This window comes from Triticum dicoccoides, chromosome 7B, assembly GCF_002162155.2.
Source record: "Triticum dicoccoides isolate Atlit2015 ecotype Zavitan chromosome 7B, WEW_v2.0, whole genome shotgun sequence".
NCBI classification, from domain to species: domain Eukaryota; kingdom Viridiplantae; phylum Streptophyta; class Magnoliopsida; order Poales; family Poaceae; genus Triticum; species Triticum dicoccoides.
Window position 1 is genome coordinate 616,896,645 of NC_041393.1, and position 16,259 is coordinate 616,912,903.

General features: G+C 45.1%; 1 long non-coding RNA gene across 5 annotated transcripts; it reads right to left on the reverse strand.

The window, feature by feature from the left end:
* Positions 1 to 12,443: 12,443 nt before the first annotated feature.
* On the reverse strand, positions 12,444 to 15,940 carry LOC119340004. Of its 5 annotated transcripts, none has more exons than XR_005164321.1 (8): positions 15,789 to 15,940; positions 15,438 to 15,674; positions 15,097 to 15,310; positions 14,917 to 14,973; positions 14,542 to 14,645; positions 13,354 to 13,803; positions 13,128 to 13,259; positions 12,444 to 12,650 (listed from the first exon to the last, which is right to left on the reverse strand). It is a non-coding gene; the product is annotated as an uncharacterized LOC119340004 (long non-coding RNA). The 5 variants fall into 5 exon arrangements; XR_005164324.1 differs by having other exon boundaries at positions 13,354 to 13,450; positions 13,629 to 13,803; positions 14,542 to 14,973; XR_005164323.1 differs by lacking the exon at positions 14,542 to 14,645.
* Between the last annotated feature and the right edge of the window lie 319 nt (positions 15,941 to 16,259).

Sequence of the window (16,259 nt, forward strand, 5' to 3'; positions counted from 1 at the left end):
CAAATACTAAGCTCTCAGGAAATGAGAGCATGAGGTGAGTTGGAGCTGTGTAGGCGGTAAGTTTTTTCTTGAGAAATGTGTCGGCTGTAAGTGGGTCTGGTTTTGGATATGTCGGTTCTAAATGGGCTTGTTAAGGTGAGGTGACGTGTGCGAGGCATGTTTTAGCGCGCGTGTCGCTGGCTGCTTCTGTTCTCGCGTTCACTTTGGCGATAGTATAGGCTTCGTGACGGCGGCGGCTGTGGGGGCGTACCCTTGTCTTCGGTTCGTAGAGGAGGGCGACGGTGTTCTTCTCTATTGTGTTTGTTGTTCTCTCGGGGGAGGTCCTGGAGCAAGGGTCGTGCCTCGCCGAATTGCTTCCGCCTGGGAGGAGCCATTGGCCTTGCCACGCTTGCGCCGCATGCCAGGGAGCACTGCGCAGGTTGGTCGCCACCATCTGGGAGACAGTGACGTCGTGGTTGATGTTGTGAGCAAAGCACAACGGCTGCCCCTTGTTCCTGCGCTTCAATCAATGGAAGAAAAGAAAGTAGGGAATGGCCTGGTATCTTCTCCCCTTCTCTTTGTTCTTCTTTGTAGTACAGATTGATCGATTCTTCGTGTGATTTCCGTGAATGCATACACGCACAGGATATAACCATTTATTGTTAGAGTACTGGTTGATTACAAGAAGACATGATGAAATAGACAAAAATTAAATAGGGAATCTCCATTATTTTCCTTATTGATTGAGGCCTTCAACCCTTGGATCCATGGAGATCGACAACATCTGTTTTCCTCCTCTGCAATGTTGTTTTTCTTTTTGTGTGAGAGAATGATGGAGATATATGTCCTGCATAGACAGAGAAATATGTGAAGAACTACGATCTTCTAATCTTTCAGTTTGACCTATTGTTCTGATGTGTAGACCATAAGTGACTAATAATGTTTTAGAAGTAAAATAGTACTCCCAAAAACTACAATCCCTAGAAAGGGAGGCCTGAGATAACTCCGGGATTTTTTTCTTTGAAGGGAGACCTGACAGCCTGACCCCAACCGATGTTTGTGTGCCTCGCCAAACGACACGCACTCAAAATCGGTCGGCTGTGTCGTTTCCCTGCTTTTTGAGTGCGTTCGAGTCTTCATCATGTTCTCATATGTAGTCTTGGAGAGAGAGAGAGAGAGAGAGAGAGAGAGAGAGAGAGAGAGAGAGAGAGAGAGGAAGCGATTTGGGATCGGCAGTGGTGCATCGGCGGTGGTTTCGGAGGAGGCGATTCTGGGAAATTGCCAGGATTTCAGTGAGGCGATTTGGGGCTGGGCTCTGTCCGCATTGGGGTGTGCGTGCTTACTGTTTTGTCAATTCATCCAATTGAGCGGCACCCGCACAAAGGCATCGATGTTGCAGTTGTTGCGTTGGATCCCCAATCCATCACCTCTCGGAGAACCGCCGAGTGCCATCACTCTGGACCCGCAGCTGCTGCAGGTCCCGTTGTCTGGTGACCGGCGACCTCCGAGTCAGCTAAACAACCGGCTATAGGAGCACGCTTCCTCCACCAAGAGGAGGAAGGCGTCCAAGTATAGCTCAGCAATGTCCACCTACGTCCTAAGGTCGCCTTTATTTGGGCTGCAGCTAGTGATTCTTGGATTCTAGGCCACACAAAATCAGAATCTAAAACAAACACACAGATTCTTATGTCAGCTTATTAGACTCGCTTCTCAAAATTAGACTAGCAGGCACTTCCAAGCTGAAGCTGCGGATTAGGTGATTCTAGTGATTCCCGAGCTGCCACTTATCCAAGTTAAAGTATAGACAAAGTTCTGCCCGTTATTACACTACTAGGAATGCCACTCCACCCCCCACGAAAATTTCCCCACGACGGATCGAGGGGTCCTCCTCCCCTTCGTTAACTGAACAAAAACAGAGAGAGAGGGCCGATGCGGGGCTTCATCTAGGGTTCCGGCGGCGGCGCCACCTTTGACGCCCCTGTCGGCTCCAGAACTGGTCAGTCCGGCATCGCCACCTCCGGCCATCCCCGTATTCCGGCCAGCGAGCCCCGCCTCTGCCGCTGCCCAGCAGCTCCGCCTGCATCGCCCCGCCCCCAATCACTGTGTACGCCACCCTGAGGTCACCCTGCACCAGCACGCGCGCCGGCCACCATCATCCGAATCCCGCGTCCAACATCTAGCACCATCTGTCCCTGATCTCGGCTACGCCCGTCCCTGATCCTCAATGCTCTGACCAGCACTGTTCATGGTTGGTATGTTCTTTCCTGCAGCAGCAAGGTAAACAAACGACCTGATTCTGATTCTTCAGAATCCACAGCTGCAGAGATTTTCAAGAATCCACAGCTGCAGCGATTCTCACGAATCTCTAGCCCAAACAAACGGGCCCTAAATATATCATCACAATCCCCATCCCGTCACCTTTTGATTGTTGCTTCCCTCCCTTGTCATCACAAAGATTTGGCACAATGTTTCCAAAACTGATAGTACTATGCCTATGAATAAACTGCAGTACTGAAACTTCAGTTTCTACTAGAACACATCTGCTCATGTGAACCTGTGGGAACAATTATTATACAGAATACAACATTTCAGCAAGCTTTGAAGCATGATGTCCTCTTGCATTTCTAAATAAAAATGTTTCAGTTCCACACTACCACACCATAGCCATGCACTCAGAATATAACACCACCTACAGGTTAGACTCAAGACAAGATCACCCGTTGAATGTCTTCACACTCTAGCCGAGCCTTAACAGAATAAACGCAAACAAAGCATGGGATATATATGAATGTGGCAGCGGCCTATGTAACACACAGTAAAGAGCCTCAACCAAATGCTGGTAAACCATGCACTCTGCACAATCATGAAAATTATGTATGTGTCTATTTGGTCAGATTCCGTTGATCCTATTTCTCTATTTTAACCATAAGATAGGTCTTAATTTAACAAAAACACTAACGTCCACACATGTGGCAATATTGCAACTCACCCACGCGCCTGGATCACCGTCCAGATAAGTTTGCACGAATCTTGACACACCGAGGCAGTTTTTGCGTGTCACGTAGGACAAGGTCGGTGTGTGGGCGTTGGAGAGGTCGCCCACATGCTCCACAGCACGCGGTTGCCAGCTGCGTTGTGTGGGCGAACTAGTTTCTGCCCACGCAGCCACCACCTAGTCCACGCGTTTGTGGGCGAACTGCTTTTCGCCCACACAACAGTCGTACGTTGTTGGATGGCAACTGTAGTTGCGCGTACAGGGCAACTATGGTTCATTTGCTAGACGGCAACTGCAGTTGCGCGTACGTGGCAATCAGGTAAACATACATGGTAACTGTGATTAACCACGCGTGGCAACTAGGTAAACACACATGACAACTATTGTTTAATCATATGTGGCAAGTAGTTAATCACACACGACAACTATGGTTTGATTACACATGGCAAGTACCATAAATTAGACATGGCAACTATAGTTAACGAAAACAAAGAGAGTTGCCATGCTTTTACAACCATATTTGTCATCCCGGATAACTACATCTGTCACCCCGGATGGCAACTAAATCGTCATCCCGCGGGTACCTATTGTAGATGCGCCAGGACGTGTGGGCATATTTGCTTCGTGCCACCCGCGCGGGATGAGGGTGAGTAGTACTTGTTGGGTGTGTGACACGAAGTAGCTGCGCCCACACATGTGGGCAATTCTACTGTTCGCCCACACACAGTCCATGTGGGCTGCCCCCTGCTCATGCAACACACGGTGTGTGAGCGAATGCGTGGATATCGGCGTCCTAGTTTAATTAGTACGTGCACTCCTTAGTTGGCTTATTTACATGCTTGCCAAATTTCTATTGATTTGGATATTGCAGTGCTGCTAAGTGCTCCAAAAAAAAGTAAAAGGTTTCTGAAAGTGAGTGCAACCTAAATTACTTCTTAATTTACCATTAGATTTACTTCTGTTTAATACTATTTTTAGCAAATTAGTTTAGATTGGTATAAAATTTATAGTTCTCATGTTAACATCTTAGACATGATATTTCTTAGTTTTATTTTGTTGCTTCTTATCATTCCCCGCGGTTCGCCATCTGTAGCGGTTACGGAGCTGTGGATTGTTTCCGGCTAACCAATTACTCCACAATGGTTTTTTCTACTGAGCTACAGAAATTGCATTGGTACATACTAATATATTTCTAGTTGTATGTTATGTTATCATCTACCTTTAATTACACAACATCTAAGCTGTCAAGAAGCATGACAAGACTTGAAGTATATTGGAAGTTTACAAATAATCTAGCTATACGAGTGCTTAAATAGGTAGTACATCTTTCAAATCTATCCACCTTATTTGCTAATATAGCCATGGTGCAAAGACATGAAAGCCTTCTATATCTTCTTTCAGAAATGTATAAAGGCTCAACTCATGACTGAACAAAGCGCGCGTCACCTTCTAGTCAAATCAAAGCTATCAAGAGAGGTTAGGTGAGCAAAGAGAGGACACACTCAGATTAGCAGTATGCTTGCTCGGCTTGGACAGACTGATTGTTGCCCCCAACAAGCAAAGTACCGTGTGCGCTTTGCGTGCAGTGTGTTTTATACTAGTCTCCTGTGTCACTAAGAGCATCTTCAGCTGTTTGGTCCCTAGGACACTGAAAAAACGCCGTCTGAAGCCGAACCGGCGTTAATTTTGGCATGAAGGCGAACGTGTCCCCAGTCGCCGCACTCAGGTCGCCCCCAAATCGGCACAAACACGGCACACACATGACGCAAACTCGGTGATTTCATTCAAATTTGTACAAAAACATAAAACATGATTTAGAAACAACTACGGCTAGCCCCTACTATGCCGCCGCCCGCCTTCTACATGCCGAGGAGCCTGTAGAATCGGGTGTAGTCGTCGCCGTCGTCATCGTCGCCGCCATCCTGCATCCCGCCGGAGCCGCCGTCATCCCTGCTGCACCCCTGGCCAGGGTCACCGACGCGCAAGGGGTTGGATGGCCCGGGCGCGTCCTCGTCGTCGCCGTCGAGGACGACGATGCCACACACCACAAATATCATGACTACAATGCAACAGATGTCAAGGTAACTTACATCTTGTTTTGGTCAACCGCGTTGCTGGATTTTCTATTCCTCTTTGCCACTCTTTCCAACATGCTTGTAGACATAAAAAAAAGGTTTTGCAACATAACCTCTTGTCATTCAATGCTCGTAAGAAGCGACCCACTTTTTTTATGAAGCTTGCCACGCTTGTCTGCTGCAAAGACTATGTTAACATGCATTGTATATAGAACATGCACCGGCAACATCCTCACGCCAAGTTGTGGAGTTGGTTCATGGATATGTGATGGATGGTTGAAAAAGATACATCCACAAAGCTGCTAGCTACAAGAGATTCAACCTCCACAATGTCATCTTTGGTGGAGCTTGAATATGTCGTTTGACAGAAGTGTCCTTCTCTGGCACATCGCCACAGACATCTGCTTTCACCACCAGAGCACAACCTCTCACGGCCAAATGTGCGCCACTCAAAGCAGGGTTATATCCAATTACATGGCATACCTGCTCTCCATTCATCCAGAAATGCTTATAACCGGGTCCAGGATAGGTATCTTCACCACTGCATGTGAAGATATCGAGCTCATGCTAGGCAGGAATTCTGCACTGCACGACAAAAGAGGACTCGCACAAGGAATTCTTTCTAGGGCACAACAACCTCCTTTGTTGGACAACACCAATATGATAGGAACAACATGCAAGCTTGCGAAATTGTTGATGGAGCTACATGATGAAGTGAAAAGGTGGCATCTTGTCCAGGGGTATGGGTGGAGATGCTATGCTACTCTACTAGCATGTGCAGAGGATACTTGCATGCCAAGAACATGAGTGAAGTTACGAAGCTTCTCACTCATGTCTGGTTCCTCTTAATATCTTGGGGATGGAGACATTGGCCAACAGGTTTCAAAAGTCGGAATATCTCGAAATCAAAGAAGAAAAACATGAAGAAGGCCATAATGATGGTGAAGACAGAGTCGTCGAGCGCAAGATTAATATATCCATCTAAGCTATTTTCCCAAATATTTATATTGTGCCATTGTTTATGCTTGGATGGACTTTCTACCTAGTCGTAATGCATGCATTATGATCGCTTTGTGTTTCAATACTTATTTACGGATTTGCTTTTTTGCTTTTTAGTATTTTTAGTTGACCACTCTCTGTTGGTGCATGATGTTTTCTTACAAAACTGAGCTTGCTGACACAAATGTTCAAATGTTCAAAACTGAGCTTGCTGACACAAAAATATCAGTAAAACGTATTAGTCAGCCATACATTATACTCCCCCTTAAACATATATAATACGTTTTAGAAAGTGTAGTTCAAATCTCGCCACGTTAATAAAATTTGATTGTTTCCCATTTTGCCCTTGCACTCGCTCACTCACCCACCCATTCCCCTCCCTATCACCGCACTCACTCACCCACTCCCCAAATCCCTAGCTCTCCTACATGGCAGCGATGTGCCTCCCTCTCGCCCGTATCGACGCCTCCCTCTCGGCCTATGGTTTTTAGTGGAGTTTGGTTTTCTAATGAGAGGGAAAAATCATATGAGAGGGAGTGACGGGAGGTGAGGCGAAAAAAACCTGCGGGTACTGGCCTACCTACTCTCCTTTAGGAGTAGAAAGTACATTTAAATAGGAAAACAATATAAGGAATTTTCTCATTGTGATACGTGATCACGTGAGGGCGTGGCTTCGGCGGTTGTGTTTTTTTTCTAGTGGAGCTAAGTATGGAAGGGGATCAGTGAGAGAAATAAATCGAAGAGGGAGGTGATCTGTTTAGAAGGTGATCTCATGTATATGGTATTATTTTTGAATTCTTAATTACCAAATATTTACATGATTGAATTGAATCGACACCTGCCAAAGCAAGCACGAATAAATGGAAGGAGTATCAAATGCGATTCGGTTTTAAGTGGTAAGAAGAAGAAATTAACATGGGAGGGGTGATGGGAGGTGAGACGAAAATAAACCGGACGAAAATTAATCAGACGAAAAAAACTGCGGAGGATGTTCTACCAACTGAGACATTAGGAGTAGAGATACGTTTTAGAAAGTGTACTTCAAATCTCGCCATGTTAATGAAATTTGATTGTTTCCCATTTTGCCCCTACACTCGCTCACTCACCCACCCATTCCCCTCCCTATCGCCACACTCACTCACCCACTCCCCAAATCCCTAGCTCTCCTACATGGCAGCGATGTGCCTCCCTCTCGCCGGTATCGACATCTGCCTCTCGGCTGCGTTGCCGCCGCCCTTCTTCTCTCGTCGCCATCTCTCTCTCTCTCTCTCTCTCTCTCTCTCTCTCTCTCTCTCTCTCTCTCTCTCTCTCTCTCTCTCTCTGCATCGTCGTCGAGGCAAAGTTGGCCTTTTTAGTGAGGTCATTGAGGAGGGTGAGGAGTGTGGTCTGCTTCGACAAAGAAGCGAGTGGAGGGCATGGTCGAGCCCCGCCGCCGCGAGCACCTCACCGACCTCTAAGATCAGCAAGGTAAAACGCGCATCTCCTTTCAATTTTTACCACACCAAATAAATCAATCAACCGCATCAAAATCTTGAGAGTAAATCAAGTTGAGCGTGTTCTTTGGCCCTTCAAAATCTTGGGAGTAAATCAACCGCATCAAGATCGAGCGCCATGGAAAGCAGGGGGTCGCTGGTTAGTGACCACCCCGCCCTCCGCCCGCCGCAGTTACATTTTTGGGCCGGCCCAACTAGCATTTTTTTGATTTTGGGAAAGTTCTAGATCCTCCCCCCTGACAATTTTATGGTATTTTTCTTTTCTTTTCTTTTTCATTTTCATTCTTTCCTTTAATTTTTTATTTTATTTTTCAACTTTTTTGACCATTTTTTGAAATCATGACCATTTTTTCTCAAAATTGTGCACACTTTTTTATGTAATCGTGAACAATTTCCAAATTGCAAACATTTTGGACAAATATGTGAACATTTTTGAAATCATTACCATTTTTCAAATTCGTTTCCATTTTTTCTCAAATTGCGAACATTTTTCAATCAGCGAACATTTTTTGTTAAAGAATATTTTTTTGTAATGCATGAACATTTTCTCAAAATCGTTTTTAAATCATCGAACAATTTTTGAATTGATGATTTTTTATTAATGATCATTTTATTTATTTTTGTGAACATTTTTAAAAAGCTCATGAATAGTTCTAAATCCATAAGTATTTTTTTCAAAATCATGAATGTTTTGTGATTCACGAATAGTTTTTAAAATCCCGAGAACATTTTCGGAACTCGATTTTTGTTTTGAAATCCCGACCATTATTTGGAATTAGGAAAAAATTTCAAACCCTGACAATTTTATAGAAGAAAATATTAATAATAATATTAATAATAACAAAAAGAAATAGAAATAGAAAAAATGGTGCCCGTCCCAATATGGGCCGGCCCAAATGCAGACGATGGGGTCGCCGGGGGTGTGCGTTAGGTCGCTCTCTAGTAACCTGCTGAAATTATTAGGGAAGGTTACCCCTTGTAAATGCCACTCACAGTCATGCGTTACTTGTCGCAACTTGGATGTTTCATAGACTTGTTTATTTAAAATGTTTTATCTCTTGAACCGTACTTTCAAATTCGGAACTGTTTTCACCATTGAATTTCTTGCGTCGAGATATTCGATATTAGATCCTATATTAATAGGTTTCAATGAACTGTCTTTTCATGAGACAACTGGAAACCGAAAACCCCGGCAAAATACTGTTGGGGAACGCAGTAATTCCAAAATTTTCCTATGATCATGTGAGATCTATCTCTAGGTGATCCATAGCAACGAGCGGGGAGAGTGATGTCTACGTACCCTCGTAGACCGAAAGTGGAAGCGTTAGTTAACGCGGTTGATGTAGTCGAACGTCTTCGCGATCCAACCGATCCAAGTAGCGAACGTACGGCACCTCCGCGTTCAGCACACGTTCAGCTCGATGGCGTCCCTCGTACTCTTGATTCAGTTGAGGCCGAGGGAGATTTTCGTCAGCACGACGGCGTTGTGACAGTGATGATGAAGTTACCGGCGCAGGGCTTCGCCTAAGCACTACGACGATATGACCGAGATGTGTAACTGTGGAGGGGGCACCGCACACGACTAAGACAAATCTTTGAGTGCCTTTGGGGTGCCCCCTGCCCACGTATATAAAGGAGGGAGGAAGAGGAAGTCGGCCCTAGAAGGGGCGCGCCAAGAGGGGGGTCCTACTTGGACTCCCGGTCCAAGTAGGATTCGCCCCCCCCCTTTCCTATTCCAACTAGGAGGAAGAAGGGAGAAGGAAGGAGGGGGCACCGCCCCCTCCTAGTCCAATTCGGACCAGCCCATGGGGGGCGCGCAGCCACCCCTTGAGGCCCTTCTCTCCTTTCCAGTATGGCCCATTAAGGCCCATTACTTCCCCGGCGAATTCCCGTAACTCTCTAGTACTCCGAAAAATACCCGAATCACTCGGAACCTTTCCAATGTCCGAATATAGCCTTACAATATATCGATCTTTACGTCTCGACCATTTCGAGACTCCTCGTCACGTCTGTGATCTCATCCGGGACTCCGAACAAACTTCGGTCATCAAATCACATAACTCATAATACAAATAATCATCGAACGTTAAGCGTGCGGACCCTACGGGTTCGAGAACTATGTAGACATGACCGAGACATATCTTCGGTCAATAACCAATAGCGGAACCTGGATGCTCATATTGGCTCCTGATACGTCTCCAACGTATTTATAATTTTTGATTGTTCCATGCTATTATATTACCTGTTTTGGATGTTTAATAGGCTTTACTATACACTTTTATATTATTTTTGGGATTAACCTATTAACCGGAGGCCCAACACAAATTGCTGGTTTTTTTTGCCTATTTCAGTGTTTCGCAGAAAAGGAATATCAAACGGAGTCCAAACGGAATGAAACCTTCGGGAGAGTTATTTTTGGAACAAACGCAATCCAGGAGATTTGGAGTGGACGTCAAGAAGTAATCGAGGAAGCCACGAGGTAGGGAGGCGTGCCCTAGGGGGGTGGGCGCGCCCCCACCCTTGTGGGCCCCTCGTGGCTCTCCTGACCGACTTCATTTGCCTATATATATTCACATACCCTGAAAACATCCAGGAGCACCACGAAACCTATTTCCACCACCGCAACCTTCTGTACCCGTGAGATCCCATCTTGGAGCCATAGCCTCTCCGATGAAGTGTGAGTAGTTTACCATAGACCTTTGGGTCCATAGTTATTAGCTAGATGGCTTCTTCTCTCTCTTTGATTCTCAATACAAAGTTCTCCTCGATCTTCTTGGAGATCTATTCGATGTAATTCTTTTTGCGGTGTGTTTGTCGAGATCCAATGAATTGTGGGTTTATGATCAAGATTATCTATGAACAATATTTCAATCTCCTCTGAATTCTTTTATATATGATTTGTTATCTTTGCAAGTCTCTTTGAATTATCAGTTTGGTTTGGCCTACTAGATTGATCTTTCTTGCAATGGGAGAAGTGCTTAGCTTTGGGTTCAATCTTGCGGTGTCCTTTCCCAGTGACAGCAGGGGCAGCAAGGCACGTATTGTATTGTTACCATCGAGAATAAAAAGATGGGGTCCATATCATATTGCTTGAGTTTATCCCTCTACATCATGTCATCTTGCCTAATGTGTTACTCTGTTCTTATGAACTTAATACTCTAGATGCAAACTGGATAGTTGTCGATGTGTGGAGTAATAGTAGTAGATGCAGAATCGTTTCGATCTACTTGTCGCGGACGTGATGCCTATATACATGATCATGCCTAGATATTCTCATAACTATGCACTTTTCTATCAATTGCTCGACAGTAATGTGTTCACCCACCGTAATACTTATGCTATCTTGAGAGAAGCCACTAGTGAAACCTATGGCCCCCGGGTCTATTTTGCATCATATTAGTTTTCGATCTATTTTATTTTGCAATCTTTACTTCCCAATCTATATCATAAAAATACCAAAAATATTTATTTATCTTATTATCTCTATCAGATCTCACTTTTGCAAGTGGCCGTGAAGAGATTGACAACCCCTTTATCGCATTGGTTGCAAGGTTCTTAATTGTTTGTGTAGGTACGAGGGACTTGGAGTGTAGCCTCCTACTCGATTGATACCTTGGTTCTCAAAACTAAGGGAAATACTTATGCTACTTTGCTGCATCACCCTTTCCTCTTCAAGGGAAAAACCAACACATGCTCAAGAGGTAGCAAGAAGGAGTTCTGGCGCCGTTGCCGGGGAGTCTACGCACAAGGCAAGACATACCAAGTACCCATCACAAACTCTTCTCCCTCGCATTACATTATTTGTCATTTGCCTCTCATTTTACTCTCCCCCACTTCACCCTTGCCGTTTTATTCACCCTCTCTTTCCTTTCGCCTCTTTTTCACTTGCCTCTTGTGTGCTTGTGTGTTGGATTGTTTGTCATGATGGCTCAAGATAATACTAAATTGTGTGATTTTTCCAATACCAACAACAATGATTTTCTTAGCACTCCGATTGCTCCTCTTATCGATGCTGAATCTTGTGAAATTAATGTTGCTTTGTTGAATCTTGTCATGAAAGATCAATTCTCTGGCCTTCCTAGTGAAGATGTCGCTACTCATCTAAACAACTTTGTTGATTTGTGTGATATGCAAAAGAAGAAAGACATGGATAATGATATTGTTAAATTAAAGTTATTTCCATTTTCGCTTAGAGATCGTGCTAAAACTTGGTTTTCGTCTTTGCCTAAAAATAGTATTGGTTCATGGAATAAGTGCAAAGATGTTTTTATCTTTAAGTATTTTCCTCCCACTAAGATCATCTCTCACTACAAGAAATATGTCAACTTGTGACCACCACTATTGGTCACTGAAAGGTCATAGTTTTTCATTTGCGACCTTTTTGTGACCAAAAACAGAAGGTCAAAAGCTGGCGGTCATAAACTGAAATTAGTGACCTTCTTTGCGATATGTAAAAGGTCGTTGGTTCCACGGCCAAATTTTTGGTCACAAGCAACCTCCCCAGACCACGTAGGCATCCAGCATGGCAAGCTGATGTGGCACAAGAATCGGCCCGGTCCAATACAGTGTTTTACATGGGCCAAGCCCAACAATTCAGCCTATTTGTGTTTTTTTTCTGTCTGTCAATTTTTGATTGGGTTCATGGGCCAAGCCCAATATTGCAGCCTTTCTATTTTCTAGGCGTTCGGCCTTTTTGCTTCCATTTCTTATTTGGGCCTTTTTACAATCCATTTTGGACCAGGTCCAAGTCATCCAATTAGGTCCCACTTGTCAGTTTTCTTTTGTTTCTTTCCTATTTTAAAGGATCCACTAGTGAAATGGGACCAGGTGTGTTGTTTAGGTGCCACACGTCAATTCTCTATTTGTGCAACAACCAATAACTTGATTCAAACAAAGCCAATAACACATAAATTTTGAAACGATAGCCAAATCATGGCAGGTACTTTACAATCACGGCTGTACAAATCAGTTATTGAAATATAAAATACAACTAAATATTAACATGTCTAGCTCCAGGGAGCTAAAACACATTGTTGGGTGCAAGTTTTCTTTAGGAGTCTTCTCCTGTAGTTCCTTGTACAGGAACTTTTGACGAATTGAGGCCAAAATCTGCGAGTTATAAATCAGAAAAGTTAGGAATATAATCAAGTAAAGCCGTGCATATAACATTCTCCTAACAATGAAACATAGCTGCAGAATTTGAGATCTAATAAGAAACCATGCATATAGCATTCTCATAACAGCAAAACTGAGATATATTTGGGAAGGGAAAATGACAAGTATCAACCCAGTGCAAGATAACAGAGCAACTATGTCAAAGTTATTCAGATTTCATGATGTGTGAGTCACATTATACATGCATCAAGCATCAGGTGACCAAGCAAACTGTTCTGGAATAGATACAAAACAAGCATGTATTAACCATCCTACTAGTAGCAAGTACATAAAGGTAATCACTTAACAAGCAGCGCGAACATTAACGAGTCACATAACTAAGTACAATCCAATATCCCAGCTGAGAGCGAACATGTATTTGACATTTCAGCATTTCAATACATGCACGACAGAGTGGTGCTCTGTTCTTACCATGGCACAAGCGAGAGATGTCCCCGACGATGCCCTGCTTATCCAGTTCGCGCTAAGGCTCAACCAGCTCCGCGGTGTGGATGATGCCCCCTCCTTGCTCCATCCAGAAGGCAGGCCACGGACTAGGAAGCCCTGCAAATTGCAATTTGCACAAGTTGAGAGAAATACAAGGAACTGGTATCAAGCAGAGCACAAGTTGAGAGAAAGTTACGGTCCAGGAGCCAACCATCCAAGGGAGTAGCATGATGCGTCATCGGAGTGCCTTCATCTGGAGTTGCAGGCCGGAGTTGTGAGCTACTGCTTTGCTTCCCCACATAGCACACCTAGGTTCACAGCAAAACTATAACCTATGGAGTGACAAGCACATGACCTATGGAGTGAACATGAAAGCATGTCGTCTTTGATTCACAGCAAAACTATATATAGCTGTACAAACATGCATGAACAGGAAAGCAACCAAACTACAAGAACATATAAGGAAACAGAGGGAATCACTATAACCTATGGAGTGACAAACACATATATGAACTCAAAGTAATGCCCAGCTAGACCAAAAGAAGCTGGATTAGTCGGAAGCACATATATGAGCCGTGTCATTGAGTCCCGCAGCCACCAACTCGTGCCGCTTGCCGCCGCAGTCACCACCTTCGCCGTCGACGCGGCGGTGCTGCCAGACCTGCAAAAAACAGAGGAGGCGTGAATGGACATCACACTTGCCAACTAATTAACTATAGCATGCTACAGAAACATTTCATTAAGAAATTTGATTCAGGAACTAGCTTATTGAGTATGACAAAAATGCTTAGAATAAAAATCATTTCAAGAAATGCTGCAGTAGCTAAAAAACAAATTAAGCTATACCATTTCAGGAAAATGTGTAAGCTGTTCAACTTTTCTCACATTTCACTCCAGCTGCTTCCAAACTTGACGTTGTACCACTAGTGGGGACCCATGTTACTTGACTAGTTGTTCAAACACATGGGGCCCTAATCAAGTATCACCGGATAGAACTAGACAACAGATACAAAATGTTCTCAAAAAGACAGAACATTAACTAGTGTGTGCAGTACAGTGTGCCTAATGATTTAGTCGGCAGGGTTTAGATGCTACTAGTACACATGAATCCAACCAATTCAGTCTGAAACCAACAAGCTAGATTATCCCGCTACCATCTACAATTTAGTCTGAAACCAACAAGCTAGATTCATCCACGACAATCTACAATTCAGTAAAGCATCGCAATACTGTTTGCTTTTTGTTAAACTGACAAGACTAAACAACTAGCATGATTTCAGAAATGATCAAACTGTGTAGTAGACAGATATATCATGTGACTGCTGCAGACTAAACATTTTTTATAAACACATGGTTGCTTGAATACAAGCACAAGCAGGACCTAACAGAAAAAAAAGACCTTCCATGGCATCCTATTCCTGTAGTAGTAGGCAGGGTGGGTTGGAGGTGGAGCAGAGCATCTTCTCCATGGAACTCCTCTCTCTTCCACATGCCCTTGATTTCCTTGACACAATACAAGTAGACAAGATGGTATAATACAATGAAACACTACAGTTCATCAATATCACTAGGCCCAACTAGTGTGTGGTGGGATATCGAACCATTTTGAATTTTTTTTCACTGGATTCCATACAGCAAGGGGGATTTTCCACAACTAGCTCTCAAGAACAAACACACCACAGCTTAAAAGGAAATTTCCAGCCTCACAGTGCACCATACGAATCAGTGGTGTGTACACAAAATATATACAGGTTCATCCAAAAACAAAACCAACCTCATAGTGCACCACCTCCATGGTGATGGTGACCAGGCCCGACTGCTCCTGCGACCCCTGAGACAGACAGGGACAGACAGAGAGCAGGAACAATGTTGATACATTCGAAATAACAGATGCCTGCATACTGTGTGTGTGTGTCTCTGAAATTCGAAATTGTAGGGCGCGTTGTGTGCGTACCTTGAAGAGGTGGTCCTTGGAGGCGGCCGCGCCGCAGGACACCACGCATGCGTGGCCGCTGCTGCTGCCGGCGGTGGTCTGGGTGTGGTTGTGCAGGTGGCTGGCGAGGATGGGCTGCAGCTTATGGAGGAAGACGTGGTGGTTGGTCTCCTCCTACAAGTAGCACCAGTCCAGCCTATGCTCCTCCTTCCGCTGGCCGGCGGCGGCGGCCCTCCTGCATGCACGCGCGAGGAGAGGAGGTGAGGGGGGAAAAGTTAAGTTTTTGGATCCATCTTTCAGTCGGGAAGGAATTAATGGCAGATTGAAATGGGAGCAGTGCGAGGAAGGAACCCTTGAATTACCCTTGCGACAAAGAGGAGGTGGTGGAAGGAGGCGTCGGAGTTGCGGCAGCGGCGGCGGGGGTGAAGGAGAGGGTCGCGCCGGTGCCTGGCCCGGAGGCGCGGGTGCAGCGGCCCCGCGAGGCCGCGACCTGGAATAGCGAGGTCCCCGCGGCAGGAGCTGGCACTGCGGTCGCCGTGGTGGCCGCCGCGTAAGATTTAGTGGATTCGGAGAAGAGGCAAGCACCGGATCCACGCCATCTGCAACGAGAGAGTGGGGATTCAGATAGAGTAATCGAGAGAAAGAGGCAGTGGGGGAAGAGAGAGAGAGAGAGAGAGAGAGAGAGAGAGAGAGAGAGAGAGAGGAGGGAGTACCTCAAGGAGGAGTCGGTGCGGCCGTCGAGCTCTCTCTCAATCTGGAGGGAGGGAGTGGCGGCGCGTCGAGATCCAGAGGGTGGCGGCGGTGGATCCAGAAGGAGGAGTGGTGTGCGGGGCTGAGAGGGTGAGAGCGCTAGGGTTCGCTGCGCGGGGAGAGAGAGCAGTGATGTGCGGTGGGGTGTTTTAGGGGTAGCTCGCGGTGGCTGCGGTGCGGGCCGTTGGATCCAGGAGGATGCGACGGTGATTTATCCATGATCTGCATGAGAGCCCTTTGGACCAATAAAAACACAGTATATACATGTACGATATTTTGACCATTTAAATTGGTCGTAATTGACTAAAAGTAAGATGCTAAATCATGTTAGCTATTTTATTATGACCTGAAAAAAATCCAAGATTCAACCACTAGCTAGGAACGGTCATGCCCGCCGTTTTGACAGCATTTTGAAACGGGCATAAAAAATTCAA